The 16,307-nt window shown below is 42.2% G+C and overlaps 1 pseudogene; it reads left to right on the top strand.

The window, feature by feature from the left end:
* The first annotated feature begins 10,700 nt into the window (after window positions 1–10,700).
* Window positions 10,701–11,779, top strand: LOC135268105 (myb/SANT-like DNA-binding domain-containing protein 2; annotated as a pseudogene).
* The last annotated feature ends 4,528 nt before the right edge of the window (window positions 11,780–16,307 follow it).

The following is a 16,307-nucleotide window of genomic DNA, read 5'->3' as shown; positions in this document are numbered from 1 at the left end:
CACCCCACATCCCTCACAGAGAATGGGCCCCTTCTGGCAGTTGCCCACTGTGGCCATCAGGACTCCTTCTCTTCTGGGCTGCAGATGGTGTCATGTCCCCCAAAGGCTTTGTGTCTACACATAGGGAACTGCTGGACATGCTCCAGGAAGCCTTGCTGTGGCCGAGGATGAAAGTCCACAGGCTACTGAGGAGCAGCAGATCTAGTTCTGCTGACCTGTGGCTATGGGCATGCTGCTTCCCCTGCAAGGCAAAAGGGCATTTTGGCTCTAGCTGACTGGCCAGGGAGCCTCTGTGACCTCATGATGCTCTGGAAGGGAGCGTCATCCAGCAGGAGGAGCCTCAGCCTTCAAGAATGAGTGTGGGACAGGACAGCCTCCCCTTGAAACACCAGGGTCCCACCCTCTCTAAGCCTTCATTCTCACATCTGCAAAACAAGGGGATCTCCTGGGATGAGTCAGGGTCCTTTTCTTGGCTGTGGTCCTATGACCTGCAGAATCTGATATTGCGTGATTCTTGCTGAGATGCTATGACTCAAAGAGTATTTTGCAATTCTGTTGCTTTGGATCCGAGCCTTCTTCTCTCGCCAACCCCGTGGCTGTGTTTTTTTAGACTGGCCCTTGCACCCAATGAAGGCCAATCACAAAAAATATACTTTGGTGTTGACGTAGGATTTTTTCGTGGTCATTTGGCAAGCCGGAGACCTCTGGCCAGTGATGCCCCACCCAGGCCTCTCTTGACCATGCTACCTGCTGCACAAGATGGCCCACCCACTTGGCCCACCCCCTTGGCCCACTCTGCCTGAGTCTGGCTTGTGAACCAGTTCCCAAGTTCTTGCCCTGCACCCAAGAAAGGTGAGGATATGCCAACAGTTGAAAAGTGAGCAAGGTGGGGAGTTTTATTGAGTGATGAAACAGCCTTCAGTGCAGAGGGGACGTGAGGGTGGTCCCCCTACAAAAAGGTGGGAAAGTCCCTCCATTGTGGCTGAGTCTGGGGCTTTTATGGGCTTAGAATGGGGAGGGGCAGGCTGTAGGCAGTATTGGAAAAGGCAACATTTGTTGGTTAAAAAGCATTATTCAGCAAGAATCAATTGGTAAACGGTGGGCAAACAGGAAGAGAAGTTCTCACTCCGGGTTGTGGGTTTCATCCAGGACCAGCAGTCGGGTCTTTCAGCCTTTGGGCTGTGTTTTGGCTTGAAGGCAGGGTTTCACCGGGGACCTGTCTCTGTCTGCTGGGCATTTGGCTGCCTCCTGTCACTCTCAGTGTCTCCCTCACTCTCATCCTGGCCCCCTGCCTTATCTAAGGGACTTAGCTTCAGTGGCAATGAGCTTAAGCTCTCCCACCTCTGTACCCTTTGCTAGGTGACATCAGAGTTGGACCCACATCTTTTTCATCTTTTCTCCTTGGCAGTTAGCACCTAGCACAGTGAACCTTTGTTGACTCCAAGCAACCTAAATTTCACAGCTCATAGTACGTCTGGTTAAAATCTAATGAGTTGGAGAAAATCGCATGCAACAGAATCCCAGAGAAGGTGGGAGCTTGCAGAGGGGGCTTGGCAGGTAAACTGACCAGCCATCCCTGAGCAAAGCAGGTAGGACAGAACATGAACTCCAGTCCTCAGGGGAAGCATTTTGGGGGCAAGAGGGCAAACCATAGAACCTGGCAATGGAGGAGTTTGGAGCCAGGCAAAGGCCAGATGGACCAGAAAGGACCAGCAAGGTGTGGGACTAGGGCGTAAGCAACAGAGCGAATGGGGTTTTATTTGGCTGTTGCTGCCTGACATCCAGTCAGGATGATCTCCCTAGGGCCCTGGGATGCTGCCAGCTCCTTCTGACTGTGGGCCTGGATTCTCTAATGTGGCCCTGAAGAAGGGCTGGTGACGGCCACATCTGGGCTGCCAGGATGTCCCACACTGTTCTGGATTTAAGTCTGTAGATTCTTTTTCTTTAAGGCTCTAAAATTCTTAAAACTTACATTCCAAAATCCCATGGGAAAGAAGGCAAGTATTTGGCTTGACACAGAGCTACTCAAATTCCTATCTTATCTTGTGCTGTGCAGAGCTCAAGGGTTGCTGCTTGGGGCCAGGCAAATTTGCAGAGAGGCCAGGAAGTTTTCTGAATTAGGAGGGAAGAAGTCCCCTCGCTCCGTCCCTGTAGATGAACCTTTGTTGCAAGGAGGCTTGCATCGATAGTCCCCACAAGCAACTTGTCCCCGAAAGATCTATGCCACTGACCTGCGCTCAGAGTGCCACGGAGCGGGGAGCACACATGAGAAGAAGGGGCCTCACAGGCATCTGTCCTTGGCCACAGCTGTTATGGGCTGATCTTAGGTTATCTTATTAAGGCAAGGCCATACCTCTTTTGTTTCCCATTTCCGACCAGCACTGAATACAGATGACGACGTCAGACTGGAACTGGTCTCTCCGCCTCTTTCTCTTAGAAGTTTTTCAAACCAGTATCCACATGGCCTGTAGTCATTCACTAAGGTGTGGATGGGAATTCCGATTTGCACAGAAAAGCAAAGCCCTGGGACTCAAAGGCACTGGCGTGATACCTGGGAAGAAGAGGGAATCTTCTAGCAGGGATGAGCTGAGGGCTGGGAGTCCTATGAACTTGATTGTGGAGACGCTTGCCTTTATTTATAGCTTAGGCTCATGGTGAATAGTGCAACAGCAGTACTATCTCTGCTGAGCTTACTATGTGCTCTGTGATCATTGCTTTATGTGCTCAGGTTAACCTTTTTTTTTTTTTTTTTGAGACAGTCTTGCTCTGTCATCCAGGCTGGAGTGCAATGGTGCAATCTCACCTCACTGCAACCTCTGCCTCCCGGGTTTAAGCAGTTCTCCGCCTCAGCCTCCCAAGTAGCAGGGATTATAGGCACCTGCCACCACACTCTGCTAATTTTTTGTATTTTTAGTGCAGATGGGGTTTTATCATCTTGGCCAGGCTGGTCTTGAACTCCTGACCTCATAATCCACCCGCCTCAGCCTCCCAAAGAGCTGGGGTTACAGGCATGAGCCACTGCGCCCAGCCACATTAATCCTTTTAATAATTCTATAAGGTCAGTCTGCCATTGTCCTGTTTTAACAATGAGAGGAGTGAGACTTGGAGAAGAAAAATGTGCCCAAGACTCAACGCTCAGCAAATGTCAGAGCTGGGGCCTGGAAGACTGGGTTTGAGGCCTGGAAGACTGGGTTTGAGGCCAGAATCCTAGCCATTTTGCTCTGCAGCCTCGAAGAGCCCAGGATTTAGAGTCAGAATTAATCCGTTTAAATTCTATGCAGTGTTCTCTGGTTCTCACCAAAGGGAGCAGGAACCATCTCCAGAGAAGACAGTGACCCAGAGGGCAGGGGGACCTCGGTCCTCTCCCCATCCTCATTGTGTCTAGGGCTGACTCTGGCCTCTGCAGAGCAGTGGACGAGAGCAGCGACTCTGTGACCACGGTGTGACATGGCCTATTCACCAGAGTGAGGCCAGCACGCCAGCCAGGTCCCCAGGCACTGAGCCAACCAGGAAGGGAAACTCTCTCCCATGATGACATTTTCGGCTACTCTTGAGCCCAGACAGCCTCCAGATGTTTTTTCACTAAACACGTTCCCTGACAGTCTCGGAAACCCAGGGCAGTGTGGGGCTGGAGGCGGAGCGCTGGCCCAGGGTCAGGAGAACAGGGCAGTTCCTTAGCTGCCCGATTGCACCGTGGATCCTGAGCAAATCCATTCTGCTCTGAGCCTGCATTTTTCCCATCCACAGTGGGTTGGAGAGTCACTCCAAGGAATTTGTGCGTATTCCTTTGTTCCTTGTACTCTCGTGGCAAGATGGCTAGTGAGAGTACCCTTCCTGTAGTCCAGGAGTTAAAAACTGCATTGCTGAGAGATCCTTTGTCTCAGTGCTAATTTTTCACTGTGCACGAGTGTACAAAGAACAAAATGCACAACCCAGCTGGTAGCAAACCTGGAGAGAGGGTTGATCGTTAAGCATAAGGGTGGTGCTGGGTAGCCCGTTGTCCTTAGAGCCCACCCAGCCCACACCACCCCAACACACATAGTTCAAAGCTCAGGAGACCCATGAGTGAATGCAGGGATCCCGCCCCTGACTCACTCCTCTGTCTCTTCCTCCCACTCTTCCTTCATCCCAGGACCTGAAGGGCTTTCTGTCCCTTCCTTGAGGGTCTGCAGGGACTCTCCCCAACCTCATATCCTGCTCTTTCCAAGAGATTTGTCCTCCTGACTCTCCTTGAGCCATAATGTTGGAATAGTGGCCAGGGTGTGAGGCAGGGTGGAAGGGAGTGGGGAGGCAGGAGGTGGAGGTGAGGAGGTAGGATGTGGGAATGAGGAGGTGGGGGTGGGGTGGGGAGGTGGGGGTGGAGGTGGGGGTGAGGAGGTGGGGTGGGGATGCAGGTGAGGAGGCGAGGGGTGGGAGTTGGGGGTGGGGGTGGGAGGTTGGGGGTGGGAGTAGAGGATGGGAGAGGTGAGGTGAGGGGTGGGAGTAGAGGGGGGAGTGGGAGGTGGGTGGGGGTGGGGAGGTGGGGGGCTGGGAGTGGGGGTGGGGAGGTGGGGGTTGGGAATGGGAAGGCAATTTAAAATACATTATTGAAATTGTAAAAATCATGATCCAGTTCACAATGACAATTGTGAGCAGGGCTGCAAAGGCGCCGTGAAGGTCCAGAGAGCCAGTAAGGGGATGGGGCTGATCCTGGGGGTGATGGAGGCTGCTCTGCAGGAAGAGTTGGCATGTCCAGGACAACTGGGCCCTGGAGGCCGGAGGGCAGCTCACGGAGATCTGGGCCAAACCAGCTCCACGTGCTCCTGTTGCCAGAGTTGGAAGCCTGGAGTGCTGCCCCACAGCGCACAGAGCGGTTCCGGAGACCTCACAGAGCACCAGCTCCCCGCTCTCCAAACTAGGAAGGCCAAAGATCCCCCAGCGAGGCAAATCCCGGCTGCCATATAAGCCACAAAACTGTTTTTTGGCTTTCCCTGAGGGGTCGTGGTGACTAATTTTAACTGACCCTGATGATTCATCCAGGATGCCTGGGAACCCCCACCCCACCCTGACCCGCAACCACAGCCACTCCTCAGGGCCTGCTGAGAGCTGCCAAAATTCTTCAAGTTCAGAGTCATTCCCATGTGCTCCAAGCCCTCATTCCAGCTGCTTCCATGACCCATCGCTTCACAAAACTTCTGACCCAGCCAAACTGGTCTTCTCTGGGTTTTCTGAACATTCCAGGTGCATTCCTGCTTCCCCAACTTTGCTCTTACCACCTTTCATGCCTCTATTGTGCCATCAGCCTGCTCCCCAGCCCCTGGCACCTGCACCTCCCTGCAGCGCCTGTGTATTTGATCAGTGGTGATGCAACACTCACGTGAAAAAGAATGACCTTGTGGGAAGTAGAAAAGTTCCTTTTTAAAGTTTCCTTTCTTGTTAAAGAATAAATGTGCTAATAACTTTGTGAAGCCCTGTCCTATACAGCTGTTAGACATGCCATGCTTACAGGCACGTAGTGTATTCTATGTCCTTGTACCTTAACCAAGATACCTGTGCTGGACATGCTCACAGACATGTCCCAGCTCCCCATGGCCTTTACCCGTTTATGAAAGTTTTGAGTTGTTAGCCAATCAGGTTTTAGTTTAGATTCTGAGGTCTGGCTCCAGCCAACAGAGATCAGACACAGCAGTAAGGACCATCCCAAATGCGTAAGGGATAAATTTATGTGTTTTCCTTTGTTCATTGTACTTCATATAAATTCTTCATATAAATATTATATTCCCGGCCGGGCGCGGTGGCTCAAGCCTGTAATCCCAGCACTTTGGGAGGCCGAGGCGGGTGGATCACGAGGTCAAGAGATCGAGACCATCCTGGTCAACATGGTGAAACCCCGTCTCTACTAATACAAAAAAAATTAGCTGGGCATGGTGGCTCGTGCCTGTAATCCCAGTTACCCAGGAGGCTGAGGCAGGAGAATTGCCTGAACCCAGGAGGCGGAGGTTGCGGTGAGCCGAGATTGTGCCATTGCACTCCAGCCTGGGTAATGAGAGCGAAACTCCGTCTCAAAAAAAAAAAAAATTATATTCCCAGCTTCCCTTTCTCATCTTTCCACTAGATGATTATTATTATCTTGGGTCATGACCGGGAAGGCAATGCTGTACAGTCACGAAATTTCATTTCCTCTTGGGCACACAGAGATACCTCATTCCCTCCAAGTAAGTGGTGCCCATGGCTGTGATCTGGCTGATGGAATTTGGGGTAGAAGCAATGAGCACCACTTTCAGACATATCCCTAAAACCCCTTACAGCATCTTCCACCCTCATTTCTTTTTTTTTTTGTTTTTTTTTTTTTGAGACAGAGTTTCGCTCTTGTTGCCCAGGCTGGAGTGTAATGGCATGACCTTGGCTCATTGCAACCTCAGCCTCCCCAGTTCAAGCGATTCTCCTGCCTCAGCCTCCCGAGTAGCTGGGATTACAGGCATGCACCACCATGCCAGGCTAAATTTTGTATTTTTAGTAGAGACAGGGTTTCACCATATTGGCCAGGCTGGTCTCAAACTCCTGACCTCATGTGATCCACCCACCTGGCCTCCCGAGGTGCTGGGAGGCCCGCCCACCCTCATTTCTTTCTCCAGTGGTTTGCCTGCTGGATACAGAGGGATGGGGGTCTTGGAAGACCTTGGGGAGGGAGCCTGAGTGCCTGAATCACTGGGTGTAGGAGAGCCCTCTTCTCACCTTGCATTGGACTGGGAGGTAAATGAGAACTAAGACTTCTGAGCCATGGTTAAAGACTCATCATGAGATTTGGGGGCTGTTTGTTACAGCAGCTAGCATGCTAACTAACACACCAGTGTAGGCAGCCATATTTGTATTTCTGCCCTCACCCACGCCTGGTACATAAGAAGCCCTTAGTCGTCCTCAGCATCTCCCATGAGGCTTCCTCATGAAAAATTCAATTATCAATTTTTCAGATACTTATGAAACAGGTCAGGATCACTGGTCTTGTCTAAGGTATCATCTGAGCTCATCATCTATTAAGCAAGAGAATTAAGGAGGACAGACACAAACGGTGAGGTTGGAGTGAAAGTTTAACAAGCAAAAGAAGAAAGCTCTCCACAGCAGAGAGGGGAGCCTGAGTGAGCTACCATTTTTACAGCTGAATTCAAAAGCTTTTATCAGAAGCTCCTCTTGTCAATGTAGCTGTTTGGGTAACTATCTGAAAAGCCATCTGCACAAGTCCTTCTTGTTTATGTAGTTGTGAATATGTCTTTAGGCAAGTACAAAGCACTGCTTCTCTTGTTTGTACAACTGTGTGTTTGTTTTAGGTAAGCTCCCCTCCTTCCTGTGCAAGTTCCCATGGATCCCACCATGTACATGTCTGAAAAGGGGAAGAAACTTTTCTCTGGGAGCCCACCAATTACGCAAAGAACAAAAAGCTTCTGTACTGGACCCTGCCTGCTTAGCAGTGCAGGTGCAGCCTGAGTTTTCCCAAGGCTGCTCTATTGTTGCCTGTAGCTGTGATTTTTCAAGCAGGCTGCTTCCTGGAAGACCAGTCTTAACTGTTTACCTAATTGATTTTACCTTTTCTTCTCCCTCACTTATTGGACATGATTAAAAAGAAAACCCTGAGAATTCTGTACTGTTACTTCAGAGCTCCAAAGTTTATTTTCATCTAAGATTAATACATATGTCGGGATTAATATATATTCATATGTATATGTATTCATACTTAAACACATAAGTGCAATACACATATGCGCAAGTATACATATGCTCCAAATTGTAAAACTAAAATTTCATGAAGAATGTAAGTGATGCCTCCACGTTTAAAATTAAAAAGTGATGGCTATTATTAATTATGCAGGTAAACAGAAGTGGGGATCATATATACAGTCTAGGTCTAGCACTAGGAAAGATCATATATAGAGTAGAGAATAAAATGAGAATGGAAACATAAATATATTGACTTGAGATCATCATAGATAGGACGATGTATAAAAGTATATAATTAATCAAAAATCACACTTACACACACACACTCATACAGACGCATATTCTAATGCTGGCAAGTGTCAGCAGCTATATTTTCCTATTGAAATATTTTCCTGAAGATATTTTTAAAGAGTGTTTCACAGAGCACCAAACGAAGGAAGAGATGAATACTGTTGGAGACTTTGAGCTATAACAGAAAGAGCTGATGCTGAAGAACACATGAAATTAACTAGAAATCTAGCTGTTACCCTTACTCCATATACAATATGGCACAATTTATTACATTTCTTTATATGTATTCTTTCTTCTTTTGGAATTACAATATTTACACTGGGTTTACTGAGTAATTAAAAGCATTAAAAATTTGTTAAATTGTCTACTTAATATATATTGATTAAATCTGAATTTATTAGTAATTTCTACCATGTGTCTGCCATGGGCAACAAAACACAGGAAAGGCATGGTTCCTGCCACAAAACAGTGTGGAATTCATGGCTATTGACCATATGAATTAATGTCAGTTTATTCCCAGTCATAAGTCTTAATGTATTTTAATTAAATCAAATAAGTTATGCAATTAATTCCCATTACATTTTGAAAAACAAGAACCGAATTTCAAATATTTTAAAAAAGTTGTTGTAGTCCATACCTTCTCCATTTCTTTCTTACATGGTATATCCAGAACCTTCTATTTTCTTAAGGGCCAAAATAATTTTTGAAAATCCAGTGTTCAAAATGTGTATTTTGCATTGTTATTATTTAAGTTTCAAAGTAGGCTCTCATGACGAAGAATGTCTCCTGATTTCTGAATTTCTCCCGCCAGCTTTGATTTAGCTTACGTGACTCAATTTTATGGCATCGCAATGTGGAGTTGAAATCACTTTCAAAGTCATATGTAACTTATTCTAACAAAATCTGTCATTCATCATCATTTTAAGTCTCTCTTGAGTAAACTGCAATTTGTACCAAGTTGTACAATATAGTTTGGGGATGTGTCATATTGTCTAGAGGAAGCTAAAACCAAGACTGCCAAATTCTTTTCAATTAGGACTTGGTGTAGGATTTCAGTTGCTGTAAAGCCCATAAAATAGAAGCTGGAGTTGACTTGAGATAGATATGAGAATTATTACTTCAGGTTGTATGCCTCATAGACTGAATCTTTCATAGCTTCATTCAATTATATAAACTTTGCATGGAACTGTGATATTCTAAGTTTATTTAATACCATAGGGCTTTATCTACAGTAAAAATAGAAAAAAGATAACAGAATTCACAGTTTGATCAGTGACTTCAAAATACATTATATGGATTTTAGGTTATTTAATTTTTCTTTTACTATATTTATGTAAATATAGAATTTTTATTTTTATTCATTATTTTGTTTTACATTATAAACACTACGTATATAAGACTGCTGCTTCCAGTTTTTATGAATTAAGATGTGATAGTTCAGAGTAGAACATTATTCACTAATAATTATCAGAAGAACTTAATATATAATGAAAAATATTATATATTTTCAAACAATGAATAGCTTTATAAGGATCAAGAATGAGAAATGTTAAGGACTCAGAGAAGAGGTACTCTTAAAAGATGAGTTAAATAGGTACCTTTTCCTTGGGGTCTTTCTGACACTGTGATTATGCAAAGGACTGAGAATGCACAATTTGTCTCAGTAGAGGGCTTTTACTGAGGAAGGAGATAGGGCCTTCGAAGAGGTGATTCAGTTAAAATGAGGCCAATAAAGCCTATCTCTAACCCAATATGAGTGATGTCCTTATAAGAAGAGAGAGAAAGACAAAAAGGCCAGGTGTGCACAGAGCAACCACCATGTCACCATGTGTAGAAGTACCAAGAGGGCAACCATGTGTAAGCCAAGGAGACAGGCCAGGAACAGATTCATTCTCTATATGGCTCTCAGAGGAAACCAACCCTGCCGGCACCTTGACCTTGGGCTTCTAGTCAGCAGAAGTGTAAGAAAATCAGTTTCTGGGGTTTAGGTCACAAATATATACCCAACACACACACGCAACACATAAAATACAATAAGATAAAGCTATAACAGATGTTAGAGGAAATTCATGACAAAAGTGCATTTAATAAATAAATTTAATAAATAAATAAATACTCTAAGACTTTTATCTCAAAATCTAGAGCAAGTCCAGCAAATCATATGTAATAAGAGTAGGAAATAAGAAACTATAAATAAGAGACCAGAACAAATAAGATAGGATTATGTATAGTGAAAAATTTAACTAAATCGAAAAATTGATAATCCCTTATCAAGACTAATTTTTAAAAAGTAAACAGAAAAAAAAAAATCACCAGGCTCAGGAATTAGAAAGGAACATTTTAGCAGATCTGCTAAACTAAATAACACAATAATGGCATTATAAACAATTTTATGCCAGAAACCGTGACAACGTAGATATAATAAATTCTTAAAAGCAATAATTGAAACTTATTGAACTTGGAAAGGAATAATAATCCAATAGAAAAAAAAAAAGGAAAGAAAACCAAACATAAAACAGAATACAGTACATCTCCAAAAGTCTTAGAAAATTAAAATCCTAGTTACAAGTGATTTTTTCACACATGGATAAAAATAACACCAAGAATACATGAACATTTTAGGAGAGGAAAAAAAAAGTCACTCGACTGTGTTTATGAGACTAGCATTAACTTCACATAAAAGCCAGACAAGGTTGTCATCTCCTTTTCCCCTGGTGATGGGAGTGCAGGGCTGTCGCCTTCCAGGGCAGGTCGTGGACGCCAGCAGAGAGGAACATGTTTATAGCAGTGTGGGGGATGAGCGGCTGATGGAGACGCGGTACCAGCAGCTGGAGGGAGGCAGCACAGTGGTCGGCAGCAAGGACACCCTGGCCAGCCATATAGGAGCGCGTGTCCAGGGCCCTGGCAGAGCTGGTCTAGGAGCGGACCCTGTCTCAAGCGCTGGGAGCGCATCAAGCTGGTTCCTTGCTCAGAACTGAATGTTGTGCTCCAGCTGTGGCCTCACTGGTGCTGAATAGTGAGGAAGAGCCACCTTCATAGGTTACGTGTGATTCCTCTGCTTATACAACCCGATACCAGATTTACTTACTTTGACCCTTTGCAGTTGTTACAATCGGTGAAAGAACAAGGCGTTGGGAAAAGAAAAGAGCAGTTACACATTTGAACAGTTGGAACAGGTGTTTGGTCAGGAAGGATGGGATGCTCAGTCCTGCCAGCCTGTACCTGTTAACAGCAGTAGCTTGTTTCAGGAGCTGGAGTAGAGATCACTATTAGCGAAGCGAGGTACTTGGAGCTGCCCACGGAAGTTGGTTATCCATTGCCCAGCCAACCTGTGGGAATGTTGCTCAGTATGTATGGCCTGGAGGTATTCCTACGAGCCCAGGCCTTTATGCTATTGACTATGAAGAATGTATTGAGAGGCCCCTCTCACCACACATGGAGCAGTGTTCCGTGGACCTGGAAAAAGAGGGCCGAGTTTGACCTGGAAACCCCTTCAGCACAACCTCATTACAGGTGAAAATAGAACCCACCCTAATTATCTTTCGTTACGTCAGAATTGCTGAGGTCAGGACTCTGCAGCAGTGCTTATTTTGATATTTCCAAGTGAATACCAAACCTTCAGCAAATATTGGGTTGGTGTTAATCAGATTTTCTCTAGAACTGTATTAGGGATCCTGGAGTTTCCCCCAAATTCATCTCCATCAAATTTGTGGAAGTAGAGAGAGATTTGTTAAATCACAGGGTTTTACTCCTGGGTCTAAAATGTTACCAAATCTTGCTAATTCTTAGACATTGACATCAATCAAAGCCTCATCTGCAGACCTGAGAGAAGGCAATAATCAAAATGAACTGCTTTTGTGCAGCAGGGGTCCAGAAATTAAAACTATTCAATTCCTCTAGGCCTAAGCACTATTTCAGAAGAGGTGGGTATGTGAGATTTTAAGGTCTGATTTTGAGGGATAAAATTAATTCAGTTTTTCTGTAAGTTAAACATTGATATCAAAAGCGCGCTAATGCAAGGCCAACATCTGGGACCCTGTGTCAAAAAAAAATAGGATTTTCTTGGAGCATTAATATGCTCCTTAATAAAAAATTATAAATGCTTTTCAAAAATTTTACCTTATGGTCAAACTAATTAAAATTAAATAACTTTGTTTATGAAGTTTTATTAAAATTAACCTTAACATTAATAATATGACTTACAAAGGTAAAATTTTGTAAACAAAAATTTTACATAATATTAATAAAAATAATTTTGAAAATTCTATTTACCTTTTAAATAAATTGCAAAATCAAAGGAAGAGGAAAGTGACAGATTTAGTTGACATCTTTTTTTTTTTTTTTTGAGATAGTCTCACCCTGTCACCCAGGCTGGAGTGCAATGGCACAATCTGGGCTCACTGCAACCTCTGCCTTCCAGGTTCCAATGATTCTCCTGCCTCAGCCTCCCGAGTAGCTGGGATTGTAGGCACCAGCCACCACGCCCAGCTAATTTTTGTATCTTTAGTAGAGATAGGGTTTCACCATGTTGGCCAGGCTGGTCTCGAACTCTTGACCTTGTGATCTGCCCATCTCAACCTCCCAAAGTGCTGGGATTACAGGTGTGAGCCATCATGCCTGGACCACGCTGTCTTTACTAAGACATATTGTTTGAGAAACAGTATTTTATCAGACAGAAAGATTTTCATTTAAAAAAAAAATTTTAATTATCATTTTGATCAAATGAAAGACTATTTTATAGCGATCTGTGATCCTATTTTGTGATATCAAGTGTGATATTTGAAAAACATTGACAAACTTTCCAAAAGCAAACTTTCAAGTTCTAATTTTAGCTTTTTTTCCTGAACATAAATTTTTTTGGATATTGGGTCCCCTGAAGTCCAAGAGAGACATATTAGGCTTATTTAATATTAAAAAAATTGTCAAACATAACATGTTAAAATGTATTTGTTATATTTACACAAATCTTAATATATATTCCAAAATTATATGAGATTTCTAAAATTCTAACATGTCTTATATATGCTGGCAGTAATGATTATAATTTAATAAATAACTATATGCCTAAGAATAACCAAATTTCCTTTTCAGCTGTTTCTTTAACTATGGCTGTGCTAAGACTTCTGTCAGTGAAAATCTGTTTACTTTTATAACAAGACACAGATAGAAGAACTGTTTATTTTCCAGGACTTTGGCTGAAATGGCATATTTTCAGGTATGAGAATACTGCTTTGAAAAATTAAGATTTATTTTATAGAGCCAATGAAAATGCCTAAGGAGGAATAGCCTTGTATCTTGTCTATGCAGTCCATTTGTGGAGATCCTGGCCTGTGATAAGTAGACATGATCACTTTCCGACAGGCCCAGGAGCCTCAAGTTGCTTCAAGGCCTCAAGTGAAAAGAAGTTCACGTAATTCATGTAGATAATCTATAGGTGCTGATGGATCCTTGGCTGGGCTCCAGAGGCCTTTAGAAGTCCAGTCCGAAATTCCTTGTGAGAGGTTTCATCAAAGCCAATTTAGAAGAGCCTGTATGGACATTGGTTCCTGCTATACTTTGTGTAAGCAATTAGGCCCGATATAGTGAGACTGAAGCCTATTTTACACTTAGGTTAGTCCTGCTACAATTTGTCCTTGAGAAAAGTGAGGGACTAGAAAAAAATTGTGTCTCAGAAAAGAAACTATGATAGTAAATTAATCTTTAATTCTTGGGTGGTCAAGTGGTCATTCGTGGTATGGCGTTGCCCAAAACACCCCTCCTCAGTGTAAAACAGCCAAAAAAAAAAAAAAAATTAATTAATGACCACATTCCCATGATTGAGTAATTAGTAATTAGAAAGTGGAAGGACTGAAACCAGCCGCGTTGTCTCATATAACTAGTGTTCATAGTTTCTTCTAAAGAAACATAGAAATTAACTCTGTCAGTCTTAAAATTTGAGAAAGTTACCTTTGTATTATCTGGGGAAACCAACCATCAGCCCTTGCAGGCAGTATCAAGGAACTAAAACTCACCCGATCACTGCTTCTGGACAATGAGATGCCAAACTTCTTACCCATCATGATTGCCTGACCAACTACCTGCTTCCTATTCACCAATTCCTCTCCTTACCCCTCTCTACTTCTTGTTATCCTACACATGGTAACATTTCTTTCATGCTGAATAAAGCCCTAATTTTAGTGGATTGAGGGATTAATTTGATGCTAATCTCCCATGTCACTGGCTGTTACACACAAATTAAGTCTTCTTCCCTGATGATACTCATTGTTAAACAGCGAATGACTTTCTGTGCAGCAAGCAACAGGATGTAGGCCAAACTCCTGGTTTATCAGTAACAGTTTCCATGGTCTGGAAGGAGGAAGAATAGGGAGATAGTGTTTAGTGGGTATAGAATTTCACTTGCAGAAGATGAAACATGTCTGAAGATGTTGGTAATGGTTGCATACCTCTAAATGATATACTTAATGTCACTGATTTATACAATTGTAAACGGTTAAAATGGTTAATTTATGTTATATTCAGCCAGATATACACAATGACTTTGCTTTGCTCTGCAATTAGGTTGCAAACTCCTTTGGACATTCAACAGTCATACATTATCTGGTCCCTGCCTACTTCTCTAAGCTAACTTCACAATTCTGTGTTTCTTTCTTTTTTTATTTGATTCTCTTTGTTTTTCATCCTGTGGGATTTCTTTGTCTCATGGTCTTGAAACTGCAACTTGTTATCCTCTCAAGCCCCATTTTCCTGGGTATTCTTTTAGTTGACTAATTATCAACTTTTTAGCTTCAGCTATAATATCATTTATACAGGCAGACCATGCTGATTAACAACCTCTCACATTTTCATGCACAGACCACTCTCCCACCTCTCTTTGTCACACATACACACACACACATACACACACACACACACACACCCCCAGTATATGTGTCTACTGCAGTATATATCCACTACAGTGTTTATCACAATACAAACCAGTATTCATTTATTTGCCTTTTTCTGATTTTTTTTTTCTTTCTTTATTTGAATATAGTAGCATTGAGCCCTGGAACATTGTTTCTCTCATTTAATGCAATATACTTACACTTAAAACTAGGCTGTCACCTAAGTATATTTCAAAAAATGTATGTTAAGTTACTAACATCATTTGCTCCAGGTTTTTATTATATGTCATATTCACATCAGTTTGTTTAGCAGTCTTTACCATGTTCATTTCTCTGTTCTTCAAACAGAAAGATAATTAACTCATGTTTTAAATGGAACAAATTTGGCAATTCTGATATCAGAATTATGATCACAACTAATGTGCCTCAGGGATCACGTGCATTTTGTACATCTATGCTTATATAGATGAAGACAACAGTAAGGATTGAACAGTGGAGAATTAAAGAGTAAATAATTTCTGTGAAGGTATTTCTTGCTATTACAAGTACTCTGCTCACCAAATAAAACAGGTCTATATATATGTATATAAAAAATATATTATATATATATATTATATATATGTGGCAAATACATATATTTATATGTGTGGCAAAAATGGCAATGGAAAAATAAATACATTTCAAAATGTTTTCAAGCATGTCAACAAAATTTATTTTAAATACATAATATACAGAAAATACATTAAAACATGATTTTTGTAATACATGGCATTTGCCAAACTTTTTATCAATGTTACCAACATAATAACTACTAAGATATCAAATATAAAAATAAAAATGATTACAGCAACTTATTCTATTTACAAAAACAGCACTTGGATATTGTCAAGTATGTTGTCATTTTAAAAAAATATTGTTATATGACAGCTATCTTATGAGTGAATTTTTAATGAATCAATTAGTAAACAATGTTAAATTATTTGAGAAATGGGCCATTTCTTCATCTTAGAAAGTTCTCCGTCATTTTTCTGTAATACATCTCAACTCATTTTTGTTCTAAAAATATTTCAAAAGAAATACAATTTTGCCTGTTTACTATATTACTGAAGTTTATGAAGCTTCTTCTAACTGCTTGTGATTAATCAGACTCCATTAAATGCTAAAAACGTAATTTTAACACTATGTCATTTCCTTTATAGTTATTCAGTATTATAATGTCACTTTAAGAAATGTCTTCTGATTTTGCTTCTTGCAGGGAAAAAAACTTCATAATTCCTTCTTATTGATCTATGTAAGATTTATAAAGCAGCTGTCTATCATGTCTGGCAGATCATATAAAGGCTTAAATATCTTTTCTGCTGATATAGCAAAGAGTGGTGAAGATTCATTGAGATTCTAATGAATACAGAGATTTTTTAAAAGAATAATGCAAACTCATAA

Source organism: Aotus nancymaae, unplaced genomic scaffold (genome assembly GCF_030222135.1).
Source record: "Aotus nancymaae isolate 86718 unplaced genomic scaffold, 86718_ANA_hifiasm-v0.15.2.pri h1tg000076l, whole genome shotgun sequence".
Classification (NCBI taxonomy): domain Eukaryota; kingdom Metazoa; phylum Chordata; class Mammalia; order Primates; family Aotidae; genus Aotus; species Aotus nancymaae.
The sequence above is the reverse complement of the archived record's forward strand: the minus strand, read 5'-3'. Positions and strand labels throughout refer to the sequence as shown.